Source organism: Panulirus ornatus, chromosome 30 (genome assembly GCF_036320965.1).
Source record: "Panulirus ornatus isolate Po-2019 chromosome 30, ASM3632096v1, whole genome shotgun sequence".
In the NCBI taxonomy this organism is placed as follows: domain Eukaryota; kingdom Metazoa; phylum Arthropoda; class Malacostraca; order Decapoda; family Palinuridae; genus Panulirus; species Panulirus ornatus.
Window position 1 is genome coordinate 16,313,990 of NC_092253.1, and position 21,639 is coordinate 16,335,628.

Genomic DNA, 21,639 nt, shown 5'->3' on the forward strand with positions numbered 1-21,639 from the left:
TCGCTGTCTCCCGCGTTGGCGAGGTAGCGCAAGGGAACAGACGAAAGAATGGCCCAACCCACCCACATACACATGTATATACATACCTATACATCTCAATGTAAACATATATATACACACACAGACATATACATATATACACATGTACATAATTCATACTGCCTGCAGTTATTTATTCCCATCACCACCTCGCCACACATAGAATAACAACCCTTCCCCCCACATGTGTGCGAGGTAGCGCTAGGAAAAGACAACAAAGGCCCCATTCGTTCATACTCAGTCTCTAGCTGTCATGTAATAATGCACTGAAACCACAGCTCCCTTTCCACATACAGGCCCCACAGAACTTTCCACGGATTACCCCAGACGTTTCCTATGCCCCGGTTCAATCCATTGACAGCACGTCGACCCCGGTATACCACATCGTTCCAATTCACTCTATTCTTTCCTCGCCTTTCACCCTCCTGCATGTTCAGGCCCCGATCACACAAAATCTTTTTCACTCCATCTTTCCACCTCCAATTTGGTCTCCCACTTCTCTTCGATTCCCCCCCTTTTTTTATTTTCAAAAAAAAAGAAAATAAAAACGAAGGGCACTAAGTGAGGATATTCCCTCCAAAGGCCCAGCCCTCTGGTCCCAACACTACCCCGCTAATGTGGGAAATATATATATATATCTATCTTTCTTCTTTCATACTATTCGCCATTTCCCGCATTAGCGAGGCAGCGCCAAGAACAGAGGACCGGGCCTCTGAGGGAATATCCTCACCTGGCCCCCTTCTCTGTTCCTTTTTTTTGGAAAATAAAAAAAAAAAAATGAGAGGGGAGGATTTCCAGCTCCCCGCTCCCTTCCCCTTTAGTCGACTTCTACGACACGCAGGGAATACATGGGAAGTATATATATATATATATATATATATATATGAAAGAGAAGAGAGAGGCATTTGGACGATTTTTGCAGGGAAAAAATGCAATTGAGTGGGAGATGTATATAACAAGTAGTGGTGATGTGAGAAGGAAATGGAGTGAGTATTTTGAAGGTTTGTTGAATGTGTTTGATGATAGAGTTGCAGATATAGGGTGTTTTGGTCGAGGTGGTGTGCAAAGTGAGAGGGTTAGGGAAAATGATTTGGTAAACAGAGAAGAGGTAGTAAAAGCTTTGCGGATGATGAAAGCCGGCAAGGCAGCAGGTTTGGATGGTATTGCAGTGGAATTTATTAAAAAAGGGGTGACTGTATTGTTGACTGGTTGGTAAGGTTATTTAATGTATGTATGACTCATGGTGAGGTGCCTGAGGATTGGCGGAATGCGTGCATAGTGCCATTGTACAAAGGCAAAGGGGATAAGATTGAGTGCTCAAATTACAGAGGTATAAGTTTGTTGAGTATTCCTGGTAAATTATATGGGAGGGTATTGATTGAGAGGGTGAAGGCATGTACAGAGCATCAGATTGGGGAAGAGCAGTGTGGTTTCAGAAGTGGTAGAGGATGTGTGGATCAGGTGTTTGCTTTGAAGAATGTACGTGAGAAATACTTAGAAAAGCAAATGGATTTGTATGTAGCATTTATGGATCTGGAGAAGGCATATGATAGAGTTGATAGAGATGCTCTGTGGAAGGTATTAAGAATATATGGTGTGGGAGGCAAGTTGTTAGAAGCAGTGAAAAGTTTTTATCGAGGATGTAAGGCATGTGTACGTGTAGGAAGAGAGGAAAGTGATTGGTTCTCAGTGAATGTAGGTTTTCGGCAGGGGTGTGTGATGTCTCCATGGTTGTTTAATTTGTTTATGGATGGGGTTGTTAGGGAGGTGAATGCAAGAGTTTTGGAAAGAGGGGCAAGTATGAAGTCTGTTGTGGATGAGAGAGCTTGGAAAGTGAGTCAGTTGTTGTTCGCTGATGATACAGCGCTGGTGGCTAATTCATGTGAGAAACTGCAGAAGCTGGTGACTGAGTTTGGTAAAGTGTGTGAAAGAAGAAAGTTAAGAGTAAATGTGAATAAGAGCAAGGTTATTAGGTACAGTAGGGTTGAGGGTCAGGTCAATTGGGAGGTAAGTTTGAATGGAGAAAAACTGGAGGAAGTGAAGTGTTTTAGATATCTGGGAGTGGATCTGGCAGCGGATGGAACCATGGACGCGGAAGTGAATCATAGGGTGGGGGAGGGGGCGAAAATCCTGGGAGCGTTGAAGAATGTGTGGAAGTCGAGAACATTATCTCAGAAAGCAAAAATGGGTATGTTTGAAGGAATAATGGTTCCAACAATGTTGTATGGTTGCGAAGCGTGGGCTATGGATAGAGTTGTGCGCAGGAGGGTGGATGTGCTGGAAATGAGATGTTTGAGGACAATGCGTGGTGTGAGGTGGTTTGATCGAGTAAGTAATGTAAGGGTAAGAGAGATGTGTGGAAATAAAAAGAGCGTGGTTGAGAGAGCAGAAGAGGGTGTTTTGAAATGGTTTGGGCACATGGAGAGAATGAGTGAGGAAAGATTGACCAAGAGGATATATGTGTCGGAGGTGGAGGGAACGAGGAGAAGTGGGAGACCAAATTGGAGGTGGAAAGATGGAGTGAAAAAAAATTTTGAGTGATCGGGGCCTGAACATGCAGGAGGGTGAAAGGCGGGCAAGGAATAGAGTGAATTGGATCGATGTGGTATACCGGGATTGACGTGCTGTCAATGGATTGAATCAGGGCATGTGAAGCGTCTGGGGTAAACATGGAAAGTTGTGTGGGGCCTGGATGTGGAAAGGGAGCTGTGGTTTCGGGCATTATTGCGTGACAGCTGGAGGCTGAGTGTGAACGAATGGGGCCTTTGTTGTCTTTTCCTAGTGCTACCTCGCACACATGAGGAGGGAGGGGGGATGGTATTCCATGTGTGGCGAGGTGGCGATGGAAATGAATAGGGGCAGGCAGTGTGAATTGTGTGCATGGGTATATATGTATGTGTCTGTGTGTGTATATATATGTGTACATTGAGATGTATAGGTATGTATATTTGCGTGTGTGTGTGTACATTGTGTATGGGGGTGGGTTGTGCCATTTCTTTCGTCTGTTTCCTTGCGCTACCTCGCAAACGCGGGAGACAGCGACAAAGCAAAATAAAAAAAAATATATATATATATATATATATATATATATATATATACATATCGTGTGTGTATATATATATATATATATATATATATATATATATATATATATATATATATATATATATATATATATCTTTCTTTTCTTTCACACTATTCGCATTAGCGAGGTAACGTTCAGAACAGAGGACTGGGCCTTTGAGGGAATATCTTCACCCGGCCCCCTTCACTTTTCCTTCTTTTGGAAGAAAAAAAAAAAAAAAACGAAAGCGGAGGATTTCCAGCCATCCTCTCCCTCCCCTTTTAGTCGCCTTCTACGACACGCAGGGAATACATGGGAATTGTTCTTTCTCCCCTATCCCAAGGGATGTTTTGGAAGGTGGTAAGTAAAGTGCGTAAGACAAGGGAAGAAATGGGAACTTCAGTGAAGAGGGCTAATGGGGAGGTGATAACAAGTAGTGGTGATGTGAGAAGGAGATAGAGTGAGTATTTTGAAGGTTTGTTGAATGTGTTTGATGATAGAGTGGCAGATATAGGTTGTTTTGGTCGAGGTGGTGTGCAAAGTGAGAGGGTTAGGGAAAATGATTTGGTAAACATAAAAGAGGTAGTAAAAGCTTTGTGGAAGATGAAAGGTGGCAAAGCAGCGGGTTTGAATGGTATTGCAGTGGAAATGATTAAAAAAGGGGGTGACTGTATTGTTGACTGGTTGGTGAAGTTGTTTAATGTATGTATGACTCATCGGGAGGTGCCTGAGGATTGGCGGAATGCTTGCATAGTGCCATTGTACAAAGGCAAAAGGGATAAAAGTGGGTGCTCAAATTACAGAGGTATAAGTTTGTTGAGTGTTCCTGGTAAATTATATGGGAGGGTATTGATTGAGAGGGTGAAGGTATGTACAGAGCATCAGATTGGGGAAGAGCAGTGTGGTTTCAGAAGTGGTAGAGGATGTATGGATCAGGTGTTTGATTTGAAGAATGTATGTGAGAAATACTTAGAAAAGCAAATGGATTTGTATGTAGCATTTATGGATCTGGAGAAGGCATATGATAGAGTTGATAGAGATGCTATGTGGAAGGTATTAAGAATATCTGGTGTGGGAGGCAAGTTGTTAGAAGCAGTGAAAAGTTTATATCGAGGGTGTAAGGCATGTGTAAGTGTAGGAAGAGAGGAAAGTGACTGGTTCTCAGTGAATGTTGGTTTGCGGCAAGGGTGTGCGATGTCTCCATGGTTGTTTAATTTGTTTATGGATTGGGTTGTTAGGGAGGTGAATGCAAGGGTTTTGGAAAGAGGGGCAAGTATGCAGTCTGTTGTGGATGAGAGAGCTTGAGAAGTGAGTCAGTTGTTGTTCGCTCATGATACAGCGCTGGTGGCTGATTCGTGAGAGAAACTGCAGAAGCTGGTTACTGAGTTTGGTAAAGTGTGTGAAAGAAGGAAGCTGAGAGTAAATGAGAATAAAGCAAGGTTATTAGGTGCAGTTTGGTTGAGGGTCAAGTCAATTGGGAGGTAAGTTTGAATGGAGAAAAACTAGAGGAAGTGAAGTGTTTTAGATATCTGAGAGTGGATTTGGCAGCGGGTGGAACCATGGAAGCGGAAGTGAATCATAGGGTGGGGGAGGGGGCGAAAGTTCTAGGAGCGTTGAAGAATGTTTGGAAGTCGAGAACATTATCTCGGAAAGCAAAAATGGGTGTGTTTGAAGGAATAGTGATTCCAGCAATGTTATATGGTTGCGAAGCGTGGGCTATTGATAGAGTTGTGCTGAGGAGGATGGATGTGCTGGAAATGATATGTTTGAGGACAATATGTGGTGTGAGGTGGTTTGATCGAGTAAGTAATAATAGGTTAAAAGAGATGTGTGATGATAAAAAGAGTGTTGTTGAGAGAGCGGCAGAGGGTGTTTTGAAATGGTTTGGTCACATGGAGAGAATGAGTAAGGAATGATTGACCAAAAGGGTATATGTGTCGGAGGTGGATGGAACGAGAAGTGGGAGACCAATTTGGAGGTGGAAAGATGGATTGAAAAAATTTTGAGTGATCGGGGCCTGAACATGCAGGAGGGTGAAAGGCGTGCAAGGAATAGAGTGAATTGGAACGATGTGGTACACCGAGGTCGACGTGCTGTCAATGGATTGAACCAAGGCGTGTAAAGCGTCTAGGGTAAACCATGGAAAGGTCTAGATGGCCTGGATGTGGAACGGTAGCTGTGGTTTCGGTGCATTATACATGACAGCTAGAGACTGAGTGTGAACGACTGTGGCCTTTTTTGTCTTTTCTAGCGCTAAATCGCGCACATGCAGGGGGAGGGGATTGTTATTTCATGTGTAGCGGGATGGCGATGGGAATGAATAAAGGCAGACACTATGAATTATGTACATGTGTATATATATGTATATGTCTCTGTGTGTATATATATGTATACGTTGAGATGTATAGGTATGTATATTTGCGTGTGTGGACGTGTATGTATATACATGTGTATGTGGGTGGGTTGGGCCATTCTTTAGTCTGTTTCCTTGCGCTACCTCGCTAACGCGGGAGACAGCGAAAAAGTAATATATATATATATATATATATATATATATATATATATATATATATATATATATATATATATATATATATATATATTATCCCTGGGGATAGGGGAGAAAGAATACTTCTCACGTATTCCCTGCGTGTCGTAGAATGCGACTAAAAGGGGAGGGAGTGTGGGGCTGGAAATCCTCCCCTCTCATTATTTTTTTTTAATTTTCCAAAAGAAGGAACAGAGAAGAGGGCCAGGTGAGGATATTCCCTCAAAGGCCCAGTTCTCTGTTCTTAACGCTACCTCGCTAACGCGAGAAATGGCGAATAGTTTGAAAGAAAGAAAGATATATCTATATATATATATATATATATATATATATATATATATATATATATATATATATATATATATATATATATACTTCTCACGTATTTCCTTTTTTTCCATAGCCAGAGGTTGAACCATTATGTGACATTCATTTTTTTCATTCATTTCAAGCAAGAAGTTTCAGTTTTCTAAATTGTTTCTTACATTTTTCATATGTATATATATGTATGTGTGTGTGTGTGTATATGTGCGTATGTATGTGTATGTGTGTGTATGTGTATATGTATATATATATGTATATTATCCCTGGGGATAGGGGTGAAAGAATACTTCCCACGTATTCCTCGCGTGTCGTAGAAAGCGACTAGAGGGGACGGGAGCGGGGGGCCAGAAATCCTCCCCTCCTTGTATTAACTTTCTAAAATGGGAAACAGAAGAAGGAGTCACGCGGGGAGTGCTCATCCTCCTCGAAGGCTCAGAGTGGGGTGCCTAAATGTGTGTGGATGTAACCAAGATGTGAAAAAAGGAGAGATAGGTAGTATGTTTGAGGAAAGGAACCTGGATGTTTTGGCTCTGAGTGAAACGAAGCTCAAGGGTAAAGGGTAAGAGTGGTTTAGGAATGTCTGGGGAGTAAAGTCAGGGGTTAGTGAGAGGACAAGAGCAAGGGAAGGAGTAGCAATACTCCTGAAACAGGAGTTGTGGGAGTATGTGATAGAGTGTAAGAAAGTAAATTCTCGATTAATATGGGTAAAACTGAAAGTTGATGGAGAGAGGTGGGTGATTATTGGTGCATATGCACCTGGGCATGAGAAGAAAGATCAAGAGAGGCAAGTGTTTTGGGAGCAGCTGAATGAGTGTGTTAGTGGTTTTGATGCACGAGACCGGGTTATAGTGATGGGTGATTTTAATGCAAAGGTGAGTAATGTGGCAGTTGAGGGAATAATTGGTATACATGGGGTGTTCAGTGTTGTAAATGGAAATGGTGAAGAGCTTGTAGATTTATGTGCTGAAAAAGGACTGATGATTGGGAATACCTGGTTTAAAAAGCGAGATATACATAAGTATACTTATGTAAGTAGGAGAGATGGCCAGAGAGCGTTATTGGATTACGTGTTAATTGACAGGCGTGCGAAAGAGAGACTTTTGGATGTTAATGTGCTGAGAGGTGCAACTGGAGGGATGTCTGATCATTATCTTGTGGAGGCTAAGGTGAAGATTTGTATGGGTTTTCAGAAAAGAAGAGTGAATGTTGGGGTGAAGAGGGTGGTGAGAGTAAGTGAGCTTGAGAAGGAGACCTGTGTGAGGAAGTACCAGGAGAGACTGAGTACAGAATGGAAAAAGGTGAGAACAATGGAAGTAAGGGGAGTGGGGGAGGAATGGGATGTATTTAGGGAATCAGTGATGGATTGCGCAAAAGATGCTTGTGGCATGAGAAGAGTGGGAGGTGGGTTGATTAGAAAGGGTAGTGAGTGTTGGGATGAAGAAGTAAGAGTATTAGTGAAAGAGAAGAGAGAGGCATTTGGACGATTTTTGCAGGGAAAAAATGCAATTGAGTGGGAGATGTATAAAAGAAAGAGACAGGAGGTCAAGAGAAAGGTGCAAGAGGTGAAAAAAAGGGCAAATGAGAGTTGGGGTGAGAGAGTATCATTAAATTTTAGGGAGAATAAAAAGATGTTCTGGAAGGAGGTAAATAAAGTGCATAAGACAAGGGAGCAAATGGGAACTTCAGTGAAGGGCGCAAATGGGGAGATGATAACAAGTAGTGGTGATGTGAGAAGGAGATGGAGTAAGTATTTTGAAGGTTTGTTGAATGTGTTTGATGATAGAGTGGCAGATATAGGGTGTTTTGGTCGAGGTGGTGTGCAAAGTGAGAGGGTTAGGGAAAATGATTTGGGAAACAGAGAAGAGGTAGTGAAAGCTTTGCGGAAGATGAAAGCCAGCAAGGCAGCAGGTTTGGATGGTATTGCAGTGGAATTTATTAAAAAAGGGGGTGACTGTATTGTTGACTGGTTGGTAAGGTTATTTAATGTATGTATGACTCATGGTGAGGTGCCTGAGGATTGGCGGAATGCGTGCATAGTGCCATTGTACAAAGGCAAAGGGGATAAGAGTGAGTGCTCAAATTACAGAGGTATAAGTTTGTTGAGTATTCCTGGTAAATTATATGGGAGGGTATTGATTGAGAGGGTGAAGGCATGTACAGAGCATCAGATTGGGAAAGAGCAGTGTGGTTTCAGAAGTGGTAGAGGATGTGTGGATCAGGTGTTTGCTTTGAAGAATGTATGTGAGAAATACTTAGAAAAGCAAATGGATTTGTATGTAGCATTTATGGATCTGGAGAAGGCATATGATAGAGTTGATAGTGCTGCTCTGTGGAAGGTATTAAGAATATATGGTGTGGGAGGAAAGTTGTTAGAAGCAGTGAAAAGTTTTTATCGAGGATGTAAGGCATGTGTACGTGTAGGAAGAGAGGAAAGTGATTGGTTCTCAGTGAATGTAGGTTTGCGGCAGGGGTGTGTGATGTCTCCATGGTTGTTTAATTTGTTTATGGATGGGGTTGTTAGGGAGGTAAATGCAAGAGTTTTGGAAAGAGGGGCAAGTATGAAGTCTGTTGGGGATGAGAGAGCTTGGGAAGTGAGTCAGTTGTTGTTCGCTGATGATACAGCGCTGGTGGCTGATTCATGTGAGAAACTGCAGAAGCTGGTGACTGAGTTTGGTAAAGTGTGTGGAAGAAGAAAGTTAAGAGTAAATGTGAATAAGAGCAAGGTTATTAGGTACAGTAGGGTTGAGGGTCAAGTCAATTGGGAGGTGAGTTTGAATGGAGAAAAACTGGAGGAAGTGAAGTGTTTTAGATATCTGGGAGTGGATCTGGCAGCGGATGGAACCATGGAAGCGAAAGTGGATCATAGGGTGGGGGAGGGGGCGAAAATTCTGGGGGCCTTGAAGAATGTGTGGAAGTCGAGAACATTATCTCGGAAAGCAAAAATGGGTATGTTTGAAGGAATAGTGGTTCCAACAATGTTGTATGGTTGCGAGGCGTGGGCTATGGATAGAGTTGTGCGCAGGAGGATGGATGTGCTGGAAATGAGATGTTTGAGGACAATGTGTGGTGTGAGGTGGTTTGATCGAGTGAGTAACGTAAGGGTAAGAGAGATGTGTGGAAATAAAAAGAGCGTGGTTGAGAGAGCAGAAGAGGGTGTTTTGAAGTGGTTTGGGCACATGGAGAGGATGAGTGAGGAAAGATTGACCAAGAGGATATATGTGTCGGAGGTGGAGGGAACAAGGAGAAGAGGGAGACCAAATTGGAGGTGGAAAGATGGAGTGAAAAAGATTTTGTGTGATCGGGGCCTGAACATGCAGGAGGGTGAAAGGAGGGCAAGGAATAGAGTGAATTGGAGCGATGTGGTATACCGGGGTTGACGTGCTGTCAGTGGATTGAATCAAGGCATGTGAAGCGTCTAGGGTAAGCCATGGAATGCTGTGTAGGTATGTATATTTGCGTGTGTGGACGTATGTATATACATGTGTATGGGGGGGGTTGGGCCATTTCTTTCGTCTGTTTCCTTGCGCTACCTCGCAAACGCGGGAGACAGCGACAAAGTATAAAAAGAAAATATATATATATATGTATATATATATATAGGGAATAATTGGTGTACATGGAGTGTTGAGTGTTGTAAATGAACATCCTCTCTTCTTTTCTGAAAACCTCTACAAATCTTCACCTTCGCCTCCACAAGATATTGATGAGACATCGTTCCAGTTGCACCTCTCAGCACATTAACATACATTAGTCCCTATTTCGCGTGCGTGTGTCAATTAAAAAGTTATCCAATAACGATCTCTGGCCATCTCTCCTACTTACATACGTATACTTATGTATATCTCTCTCTTTAAACCATGTATTCCCAATCACCAGTCCTTTTTCAGCACATAAATCTACAAGCTCTTCACCATTACCATTTACAACACTGAACACCCCATGAACACCAATTATTCCTTCAACTTCCCCATTACACCTTTGCATTCAAATCACCAATCACATATAACCCGATCTCGTGCATCAAAACCACTAACACACTCACTCAACTGATCCCAAAACACTTGCCTCTCATTATCTTTCTTCTCATGCCCAGGTGCATATGCACCAATAACAACCCATCTCTCTCCATCCACTTTGAGTTTTACCGATATCAATCTAGAGTTTACTTTCTTACACTCTATCACATACTCCCACCACTCCTGTTTCAGGAGTAGTGCTACTCCTTCCCTTGCTTTTGTCCTCTCACTAACCCCTGACTTTACTCCCAAGACATTCCCAAACCACTCTTCCCCTTTACCCTTGAGCTTCGTTTCACTCAGAGCCAAAACATCCAGGTTCCTTTCCTCAAACATACTACCTATCTCTCCTTTCTTCTCATCTTGGTTATATCCACACACATTTAGACACCCCAATCTGATCCTTCGAGGAAGATGAGCACTCCCCGCGTGACTCCTTCTTCTGTTTCCCATTTTAGAAGTTTAAAATACAAAAAAGGGGACGGTTTCTAGCCCCCCCCCCCGCTCCCGTCCCCATTAGTGGCCTTCTACGACACGTGAGGAATGCGTGGGAAGCATTCTTTCTCCTCTATCCCCAGGAATAATATATATATATATATATATATATATATATATATATATATATATATATATATATATATATATATATATATATATATATATATATATATATGTATATATATATATATATATATATATATATATATATATATATATATATATATATATATATATATATTTTTTTTTTTTATACTTTGTCGCTGTCTCCCGCGTTTGCGAGGTAGCGCAAGGAAACAGACGAAAGAAATGGCCCAACCCCCCCCCCATACACATGTATATACATACGTCCACACACGCAAATATACATACCTACACAGCTTTCCATGGTTTACCCCAGACGCTTCACATGCCTTGATTCAGTCCACTGACAGCACGTCAGCCCCGGTATACCACATCGCTCCAATTCACTCTATTCCTTGCCCTCCTTTCACCCTCCTGCATGTTCAGGCCCCGATCACACAAAATATTTTTCACTCCATCTTTCCACCTCCAATTTGGTCTCCCTCTTCTCCTTGTTCCCTCCACCTCCGACACATATATCCTCTTGGTCAATCTTTCCTTACTCATCCTCTCCTTGTGCCCAAACCACTTCAAAACACCCTCTTCTGCTCTCTCAACCACGCTCTTTTTATTTCCACACATCTCTCTTACCCTTACGTTACTCACTCGATCAAACCACCTCACACCACACATTGTCCTCAAACATCTCATTTCCAGCACATCCATCCTCCTGCGCACAACTCTATCCATAGCCCACGCCTCGCAATCATACAACATTGTTGGAACCACTATTCCTTCAAACATACCCATTTTTGCTTTCCGAGATAATGTTCTCGACTTCCACACATTCTTCAAGGCCCCCAGAATTTTCGCCCCCTCCCCCACCCTATGATCCACTTCCGCTTCCATGGTTCCATCCGCTGCCAGATCCACTCCCAGATATCTAAAACACTTAACTTCCTCCAGTTTTTCTCCATTCACACTCACCTCCCAATTGACTTGACCCTCAACCCTACTGTACCTAATAACCTTGCTCTTATTCACATTTACTCTTAACTTTCTTCTTCCACACACTTTACCAAACTCAGTCACCAGCTTCTGCAGTTTCAAACATGAATCAGCCACCAGCGGTGTGTCATCAGCGAACAACAACTGACTCACTTCCCAAGCTCTCTCATCCCCAACAGACTTCATACTTGCCCCTCTTTCCAAAACTCTTGCATTTACCTCCCTAACAACCCCATCCATAAACAAATTAAACAACCATGGAGACATCACACACCCCTGCCGCAAACCTACATATATATATCTTCCTACACGTACACATGCCTTACATCCTCGATAAAAACTTTTCACTGCTTCTAACAACTTTCCTCCCACACCATATATTCATAATACCTTCCACAGAGCATCTCTATCAACTCTATCATATGCCTTCTCCAGATCCATAAATGCTACATACAAATCCATTTGCTTTTCTAAGTATTTCTCACATACATTCTTCAAAGCAAACACCTGATCCACACATCCTCTACCACTTCTGAAACCACACTGCTCTTCCCCAATCTGATGCTCTGTACATGCCTTCACCCTCTCAATCAATACCCTCCCATATAATTTACCAGGAATACTCAACAAACTTATACCTCTGTAATTTGAGCACTCACTCTTAACCCCTTTGCCTTTGTACAATGGCACTATGCACGCATTCCGCCAATCCTCAGGCACCTCACCATGAGTCATACATTCTCAGTGAATGTAGGTTTGCGGTAGGGGTGTGTGATGTCTCCATGGTTGTTTAATTTGTTTATGGATGGGGTTGTTAGGGAGGTAAATGCAAGAGTTTTGGAAAGAGGGGCAAGTATGAAGTCTGTTGGGGATGAGAGAGCTTGGGAAGTGAGTCAGTTGTTGTTCGCTGATGACACACCGCTGGTGGCTGATTCATGTTTGAAACTGCAGAAGCTGGTGACTGAGTTTGGTAAAGTGTGTGGAAGAAGAAAGTTAAGAGTAAATGTGAATAAGAGCAAGGTTATTAGGTACAGTGGGGTTGAGGGTCAAGTCAATTGGGAGGTGAGTTTGAATGGAGAAAAACTGGAGGAAGTGAAGTGTTTTAGATATCTGGGAGTGGATCTGGCAGCGGATGGAACCATGGAAGCGGAAGTGGATCATAGGGTGGGGGAGGGGGCGAAAATTCTGGGGGCCTTGAAGAATGTGTGGAAGTCGAGAACATTATCTCGGAAAGCAAAAATGGGTATGTTTGAAGGAATAGTGGTTCCAACAATGTTGTATGGTTGCGAGGCGTGGGCTATGGATAGAGTTGTGCGCAGGAGGATGGATGTGCTGGAAATGAGATGTTTGAGGACAATGTGTGGTGTGAGGTGGTTTGATCGAGTGAGTAACGTAAGGGTAAGAGAGATGTGTGGAAATAAAAAGAGCGTGGTTGAGAGAGCAGAAGAGGGTGTTTTGAAGTGGTTTGGGCACATGGAGAGGATGAGTGAGGAAAGATTGACCAAGAGGATATATGTGTCGGAGGTGGAGGGAACGAGGAGAAGAGGGAGACCAAATTGGAGGTGGAAAGATGGAGTGAAAAAGATTTTGTGGGATCGGGGCCTGAACATGCAGGAGGGTGAAAGGAGGGCAAGGAATAGAGTGAATTGGAGCGATGTGGTATACCGGGGTTGACGTGCTGTCAGTGGATTGAATCAAGGCATGTGAAGCGTCTGGGGTAAACCATGGAAAGCTGTGTAGGTATGTATATTTGCGTGTGTGGACGTATGTATATACATGTGTATGGGGGGGGTTGGGCCATTTCTTTCGTCTGTTTCCTTGCGCTACCTCGCAAACGCGGGAGACAGCGACAAAGTATAATAAAAAAAAATATATATATATATATATATGTGTGTGTGTGTGTGTGTGTGTGTGTGTGTGTGTGTGTGTATGTGTGTGTGTGTGTGTGTGTGTGTGTGTGTGTGTGTGTGTGTCTGGCATGAGAAAGATAAGAGTCAGGAAGATTAGAAACGGCAGTGAGTGGTGGAATGAAGAAGTAAGATTCCTTGTGAAAGAGATGAGAGAGGCATATGGATGATTTTTGCAGGGAAATAATGCAAATGACCGGAGATGTATAAAAGAATGAGGCAAGAGGTCAAGAGAAATGTGCAAGAGGTGAAAAAGAGGGCAAATGAGAGTTGGTGTGAGAGAGTATCATTAGATTTTTGGAAGAATAAAAAGGTATTTTGGAAAGAGGTAAATAAAGAGTGTGAAACAAGAGAACAAATGGGAACATCGGGGGCATATGGGGAGGTAATAACAAGAATTGGTAAAGTGAGAGGAAGATGGAGTGAGTGTTTTGAAGGTTTGTTGCATGTGTTTGATGATAGAGTGCCAAATATAGGGTGTTGTGGTCGAGATGGCGTGCGAAGTGAGAGAGTGAGGGAGAATAATTTGGTAAACAGAGAAGAGGTAGTAAAAGCTTTGCGGAAGATGAAAGCTGGCAAGGAGGCTAGTTTGGATGGTATTGCTGTGGAATTTATCAAAAAAGGGGTTGACTGTGTTGTTGACTCGTTGGTGAGGATATTTGATATATGTATGGTTCATGGTGAATTGCCCGAGGATTCGCACAATGCATATATAGTGCCATTCTATAAAGGCAAAGGGGATAAAGGTGAGTACTCAAATTACAGAGGTATAAGTTTGTTGAGTATTCCTGGGAAATTATATGGGAGGGTATTGATTGAGAGGGTGAAGGCATGGACAGAACATCAGACTGGGGAAGAGCAGTGTGGTTTCAGAAGTGGTAGAGAATATGTGCATCAGGTGCTTGCTTTGAAGAATATATGTGAGAAATACTTAGAAAAACATATGAATTTCTATGTAGCATTTATGGATCTGGAGAAGGTATTGATAGAGTTGATAGAGATGCTCTGTGGGAGGTACTAAGAGTATATGGTAAGGGAGGCAAGTTACTAGAAGCTGTGAAAAGTTTTTATCGAGGATGCAAGGCATGTGCACGAGTAGGAAGAGAGGAAAGTGATTGGTTCTCAGTGAATGAGGAGCTTGTAGATTTATGTGCTGAAAAAGGACTGGTGATTAGGAATACCTAGTTTAAAAAGAGAGATATACATAAGTATACGTATGTAAGTAGGAGAGATGGCCAGAGAGCATTATTGGATTACGCGTTAATTGATGAGCACGCGAAAGAGACTTTTGGATGTTAATGTGCTGAGAGGTGCAACTGGACGGATGTCTGATCATTATCTTGTGGAGGCGAAAGTGAAGATTTGTGGAGTTTTTCAGAAAAGAAGAGAAAATATTGGGGTGAAGAGAGTGGTGAGAGTAAGTGAGCTTGGGAAGGAGACGTGTGAGGAAGTACCAGGAGAGAATGAGTACAGAATGGAGAAAGGTGAGAACAAAGAAGGTAAGGGGATTGGGGGAGGAATGGGATGTATTTAGAGAAGCAGTAATGGCTTGTGCAAAAGATGTTTGTGGCATGAGAAGCGTGGGAAGTGGGCAGATTAGGAAGGGTATTGAGTGGTGGGATGAAGAAGTAAGATTATTAGTGAAAGAGAAGAGAGAGGTATTTGGACGATTTTTGCAGGGAAATAATGCAAATGAATGGGACATGTATAAAAGAAAGAGGCAGGAGGTCAAGAGAAAGGTACAAGAGGTGAAAAAGAGGGCAAATGAGAGTTGGGGTGAGAGAGTATCATTAGATTTTAGGGAGAATAAAAAGATGTTTTGGAAGGAGGTAAATAAAGTGCGTAAGACAAGAGAATCAATGGGAACTTCAGTGAAAGGGGCAAATGGGGAGGTGATAACAAGTAGTGGTGATGTGAGAAGGAGATGGAGTGAGTATTTTGAAGGTTTGTTGAATGTGTTTGATGACAGAATGGCAGACATAGGGTGTTTTGGTCGAGGTGGTATGCAAATTGAGAGGGTTAGGGAGAATAATTTGTTAAACAGAGAAGCGGTAGTAAAAGCTTTGTGGAAGATGAAAGCCGGCAAGGTAGCGGGTTTGGATGGTACTGCAGTGGAATTTATTAAGAAAAGGGGTGACTGTATTGTTGACTGGTTGGTAAAGTTATTAAATGTATGTATGACTCATGGTGAGGTGCCTGAGGATTGGCGGAATGCGTGCATAGTGCCATTGTACAAAGGCAAAGGGGATAAGAGAAAGTGCTCAAATTAGAGGTATAAGTTGGTTGAGTATTCCTGGGAAATTATATGAGAGGGTATTGATTGAGAGGGTGAAGGCATGTACAGAGCATCAGATTGGGGAAGAGCAGTGTGGTTTCACAGTTGCTAGAGGATGTGTGGATCAAGTGTTTGCTTTGAAAAGTGTACGTGAGAAATACTTAGAAAAGCAAATGGATTTGTATGTAGCATTTATGGATCTGGAGAAAGCATATGATAGAGTTGATAGAGATGCTCTGTTGAAGGTATTAAGAATATATGGTGTGGGAGGTAAGTTGTTAGAAGCAGTGAAAAGTTTTCATCAAGGATGTAAGGCATGTGTACGTGTAGGAAGAGAGGAAAGTGATTGGTTATCAGTGAATGTTGGTTTGCGGCAGGGGTGTGTGATGTCTCCATGGTTGTTTAATTTGTTTATGGATGGGGTTGTTAGGGAGGTGAATGGAAGAGTTTTGGTAAGAGGGGCAAATATGCAGTCTGTTGTGGATGAGAGAGCTTAGGAAGTGAGTCAGTTGTTGTTCGATGATGATACAGCAGTGGTGGCTGATTCGGGTGAGAAACTGCAGAAGCTGGTAACTGAGTTTGGTAAAGTGTGTGAAAGAAGAAAGTTGAGAGTAAATGTGAATAAGAGCAAGGTACAGTAGGGTTGAGGGACAAGTCAATTGGAAGGTAAGTTTGAAATGAGACATACTGGAGGAAGTGAAGAGTTTTAGATATCTGGGAGTGGATTTCGCAGCGGATCGGGCTATGGACACGGAAGTGAGTCACAGGGTGGGGGAGTGGGCGAAATTCTGGGAGCCTTGAAAAAAAAAATGTGTGGAATGTGAGAACATTATCTCGGAAATCAAAAATGGGTATCTTTGAAGGAATAGTGGTTCGAAGAATGTTATATGGTTGCGAGGCGTGGGCTATAGATAGGGTTGTGAGGAGGAGGGTGGATGTGCTGGAAATGAGATGTTTGAGGACAGTATGTGGTGTGAGGTGGTTTGATCGAATAAGTAATGAAAGGGTAAGAGAGATGTGTGGTAATAAAAAGAGTGTTGTTAAGAGAGCAGAAGAGGGTGTTTTGAAATGGTTTAGTCACATGGAGGGAATGAGTGAGGAATGATTGATAAAGAGGATATATGTGTCAGAGGTGGGGGGGAACGAGAAGTAGAAGACCAGATTGGAGGTGGAAGGATGAAGTGAAAAAGATTTTGAGCAATCGGATCCTGAACATGCTAGAGGGTGAAAGCCATGCAAGGAATGAAGTGAATTGGAAGGATTTGGTATACTGGGGTCGACATGCTGTCGATGGATTGAACCAGGGCATGTGAAGCGTCAAGGGTAAACCATGGAAAGTTTTGTGGAACCTGGATGTGGAAAGGGAGCTATGGTTTTGGTGCATTATTCATGACAGCTAGAGAATGAGTATGAATGAATGTAGCCTTTGTTGTCTTTCCTCGCGCTACGTCGCGCGCATGTGGGGGGAGGGGTTGTCATTTCATGTGTGGCGGGGTGGCGACGGTATGAATAAAGTCAGCAAGTATGAATTATGTGCCTGTGTATATATGTATATGTCTGTGTGTATGTATATGTATACGTTGCAATGTAAAGGCATTGTATATGTGCATGTGTGGACGTGCGCTGTTTCCTTGCGCTATCTCGCAAACTCGGGATACACCGTAATATAAATAAATATGATAAATAAGTATGATAAATGAATAATATATATATATATATATATATATATATATATATATATATATATATATATATATATATATATATATATATATATATCCCTAGGGATAGGGAAGAAAGAATACTTCCCACGCATTCCTCACGTGTCGTAGAAGGCGACTAAAGGGGACGGGAGCTGCGGGCTGGAAACCTTCTCCTCCTTGTATTTTAACTTTCTAAACGGGGAAACGGAAGAAAGAGTCACGCGGGGAGTGCTCATCCTCCTCGAAGGCTCAGACTGGGGCGTCTAAATGTGTGTGGATGTAACCAAGATGAGAAGAAAGGAGAGATAGGTAGTATGTTTGGGGAAAGGAACCTGGATGTTTTGGCTCTGAGTGAAATGAAGCTCAAGGGTAAAGGGAAAGAGTGGTTTGGAACGTTTTGGAAGTAACGTCAGGTGTTAGTGAGAGGACTAGAGCAGGAGAAGGAACAGCACTACTCCTGAAACAGGAGTGGTGGGAGTATGTGATAGAGTGTAAGAAAGTAAACACTAGATTGATATGGGTAAAACTGAAAGTGGATGGAGAGAGATGGGTGATTATTGGAGCATATGCACCTGGGCATGAGAAGAAAGATCATGAGAGGCAAGTGTTTTGGGAGCAGCTGAGTGAGTGTGTTAGTAGTTTTGATGCACGAGAACAGGCTGTAGTGATGGGTGATTTGAATGGAAAGGTGAATAATGTGGCAGTTGGGGGAATAATTGGTGTACATGGGATGTTCAGTGTTGTAAATGGTAATGGTGAAGAGCTTGTAGATTTATGTGCTGAAAAAGGACTGGTGATTGGGAGTACCTGGTTTAAAAAGAGAGATATAAATAAGTACACGTATGTAAGTAGGAGAGATGGCCAGAGAGCGTTACTAGATTACATGTTAATTGATAGGCGGGCGAAAGAAAGACTTTTGGATGTTCATGTGCTGAGAGGTGCAACTGGAGGGATGTCTGATCATTATCTTGTGGAGGCGAAGGTGAAGATTTATAGAAGTTTTCAGAAAAAAAAGAATGTTGGGGAGAAGAGAGGGGTGAGAGTAAGTGAGCTTGGTAAGGAGACTTGCGTGAGGAAGTACCAGGGGAGATTGAGTACAGAATGGAAAAAGGTGAAAACAAAGGACGCAAGGGGAGTGGGGGAGGAATAGGATGTATTTAGGGAAGCAGTGATGGCTTGTGCAAAAGATGCTTGTGGCATGAGAAGCGTGGGAGGTGTGCAGATTAAAAAGGGTAGTGAGTGTTGGGATGAAGAAGTAAGATTATTAGTGAAAGAGAAGAGAGAGGCATTTGGACAATTTTTGAAGGGTAAATAATGCAAATGAGTAGGAGATGTATAAAAGAAAGAGGCAGGAGGTGAAGAGAAAGGTGCAAGAGGCGAAAATGAGGGCAAATGAGAATTGGGGTGAGAGAGTATCATTAAATTTTAGGGAGAATAAAAAGATGTTTTGGAAGGAGCTAAATAAAGTGCGTAAGACAAGGGAACAAATGGGAATATCAGTGAAGGGTGGTAATGGGGAGGTGATAACAAGTAGTGGTGATGTGAGAAGATGGAGTAAGTATTTTGAAGGTTTGTTGAATGTGTTTGATGATAGAGTGGCAGATATAGGGTGTTTTGGTCGAGGTGGTGTGCAAAGTGAAAGGGTTAGGGAGAATGATTTGGTAAACAGAGAAGAGGTAGTAAAAGCTTTGCGAAAGATGAAAGCCGGCAAGGCAGTGGGTTTGGATGGTATTGCAGTAGAATTGATTAAAAATGGGGTAACTGTATTGTTGACCGGTTGGTAAGGTTATTTAATGTATGTATGACTCATGGTGAGGTGCCTGAGGACTGGCGGAATGCTTGCATAGTGCCATTGAACAAAGGCAAAGGGGATAAGAGTAAGTGCTCAAATTACAGAGGTATAAGTATGTTGGTATTCCTGGGAAATTATATGAGAGGGTATTGATTGAGAGGGTGAAGGCATGTACAGAGCATCAGATTGGGGAAGATCAGTGTGGTTTCAGAAGTGGTAGTGGATGTGTGGATCAGGTGTTTGCTTTGAAAAGTGTATGTGAGAAATACTTACAAAAAAGCAAATGGATTTGTATGTAGCATTTATGGATCTGGAGAAAGCATATGATAGAGTTGATAGAGATGCTCTGTGGAAGGTATTAAAATTCATGGTGTTTAAGGTAAGTTGTTAGAAGCAGTGAAAATTCTTTTATCAATGCTCTAAGGCATTGTACGTGTAGGAAGAGAGGAAAGTGATTGGTTCTCAGTGAATGTTGGTTTGCGGCAGGGTGCGTGGTTGTTTAATTTGTTTATGGATGTGGTTGTTAGGGAGGTGCATGCAAGAGTTTTGGAAAGAGGGGCAAGTATGCAGTCTGTTGTAGATGAGAGAGCTTGGGAAGTGAGTCAGTTGTTGTTCGATGAGGATACAGCGCTGGTGGCTGATTTGGGTGAGAAACTGCAGAAGCTGGTGACTGAGTTGGGTAAAATGTGTGAAAGAAGAAAGCTGAGGGTAAATGTGCATAAGAGCCAGGTTATTAGGTACAGTAGGTTTGAGGGACAATTCAATTGAGAGGTAAGTCTGAATGGAGAAAAACTGGAGGAAGTGAGTTCTTTTAGATACCTGGGAATGGATTTGGCAGCAGATGGAACTATGTTAGTGGAAGTGAATCATAGGGTGGGGGAGGGGGCAAAAGTTCTGGGAGCGTTGAAAAATGTGTGGAAGTCGAGAACGTTATCTTGGAAAGCAAAAATGGGTATGTTTGAAGGAATAGTGGTTCCAACAATCATATATGGTTGCGAGGCGTGGGCTATAGATAGAGTTGTGTGGAGGAGGGTGGATGTGCTGAAAATGAGATGTTTGAGGACAATATGTGGTGTGAGGTGGTTTGATCGAGTAAGTAATAAAAAGAAATAGGGTAAGAGAGATATTATTTTTTTTTTATTATACTTTGTCGCTGTCTCCCGCGTTTGCGAGGTAGCGCAAGGAAACAGACGAAAGAAATGGCCCAACCCACCCCCATACACATGTATATACATACGTCCACACACGCAAATATACACACCTACACAGCTTTCCATGGTTTACCCCATCTGAGGTAAGAGAGATGTGTGGTAATAAAAAGATTGTGGTTAAGAGAGCAGAAGAGGGTGTTTTGAAATGGTTTGGTCACATGGAGAGAATGAGTGAGGAAAGATTGACAAAGAGGATATATGTGTCAGAGGTGGAGGGAACGGGGAGAAGTGGGAGACCAATTTGGAGGTAGAAAGATGGAGTGAAAAAGATTTTGAGTGATCGGGGCCTGAACATGCAGGAGGATAAAAGGCGTGCAAGGAATAGAGTGAATTGGAACGATGTGGTATACCGGGGTCGACATGCTGTCAATGGATTGAACCAGGGCATGTGAAGCGTCTGGGGTAAACCATGGAAAGTTGTGTGAGGCCTGGATGTGGAAATGGAGCTGTGGTTTCAGTGCATTATACGTGACAGCTAGAGACTGAGTGTGAATGAATGTGGCCTTTGTTGTCTTTTACTAGCGCTACCTGGCGCACATGCGGGGGGAGGGGCTTGTCATTTTTTATGTGTGGTGGGTTGGCGACGGGAATGAATAAGGGCAGACTATGAATTATGTACATGTGTATACATGTATATGTCTGTGTGTGTATACATATGTATACGTTGAGATGTATAGGTATGTATATGTGCGTGTGTGGATGTGTATGTATATACATGTGTGTGAGGGTGGGTTGGGCCATTTTTTTGTCCGTTTCGTTGCGCTACCTCGCTAACGCGAAAGAAAGCGATAAAGTATAGTATATGAAGTAATATATATATATATATATATATATATATATATATATATATATATATATATTTATACTTTGTCGCTGTCTCCCGCGTTTGCGAGGTAGCGCAAGGAAACATACGAAAGAAATGGCCCAACCCCCCCCCATACACATGTATATACATACGTCCACACACGCAAATATACATACCTACACAGCTTTCCATGGTTTACCCCAGACGCTTCACATGCCTTGATTCAATCCACTGACAGCACGTCAACCCCGGTATACCACATCGCTCCAATTCACTCTATTCCTTGCCCTCCTTTCACCCTCCTGCATGTTCAGGCCCCGATCACACAAAATCTTTTTCACTCCATCTTTCCACCTCCAATTTGGTCTCCCTCTTCTCCTCGTTCC

The 21,639-nt window shown here is 42.5% G+C and overlaps 1 protein-coding gene across 2 annotated transcripts in view; it reads left to right on the forward strand.

Annotated features, from left to right (window-relative positions):
• Positions 1 to 21,639, forward strand: part of pasha (partner of drosha) — a 458,101-nt gene that overhangs the window by 390,764 nt on the left and 45,698 nt on the right. The window lies entirely within an intron of this gene.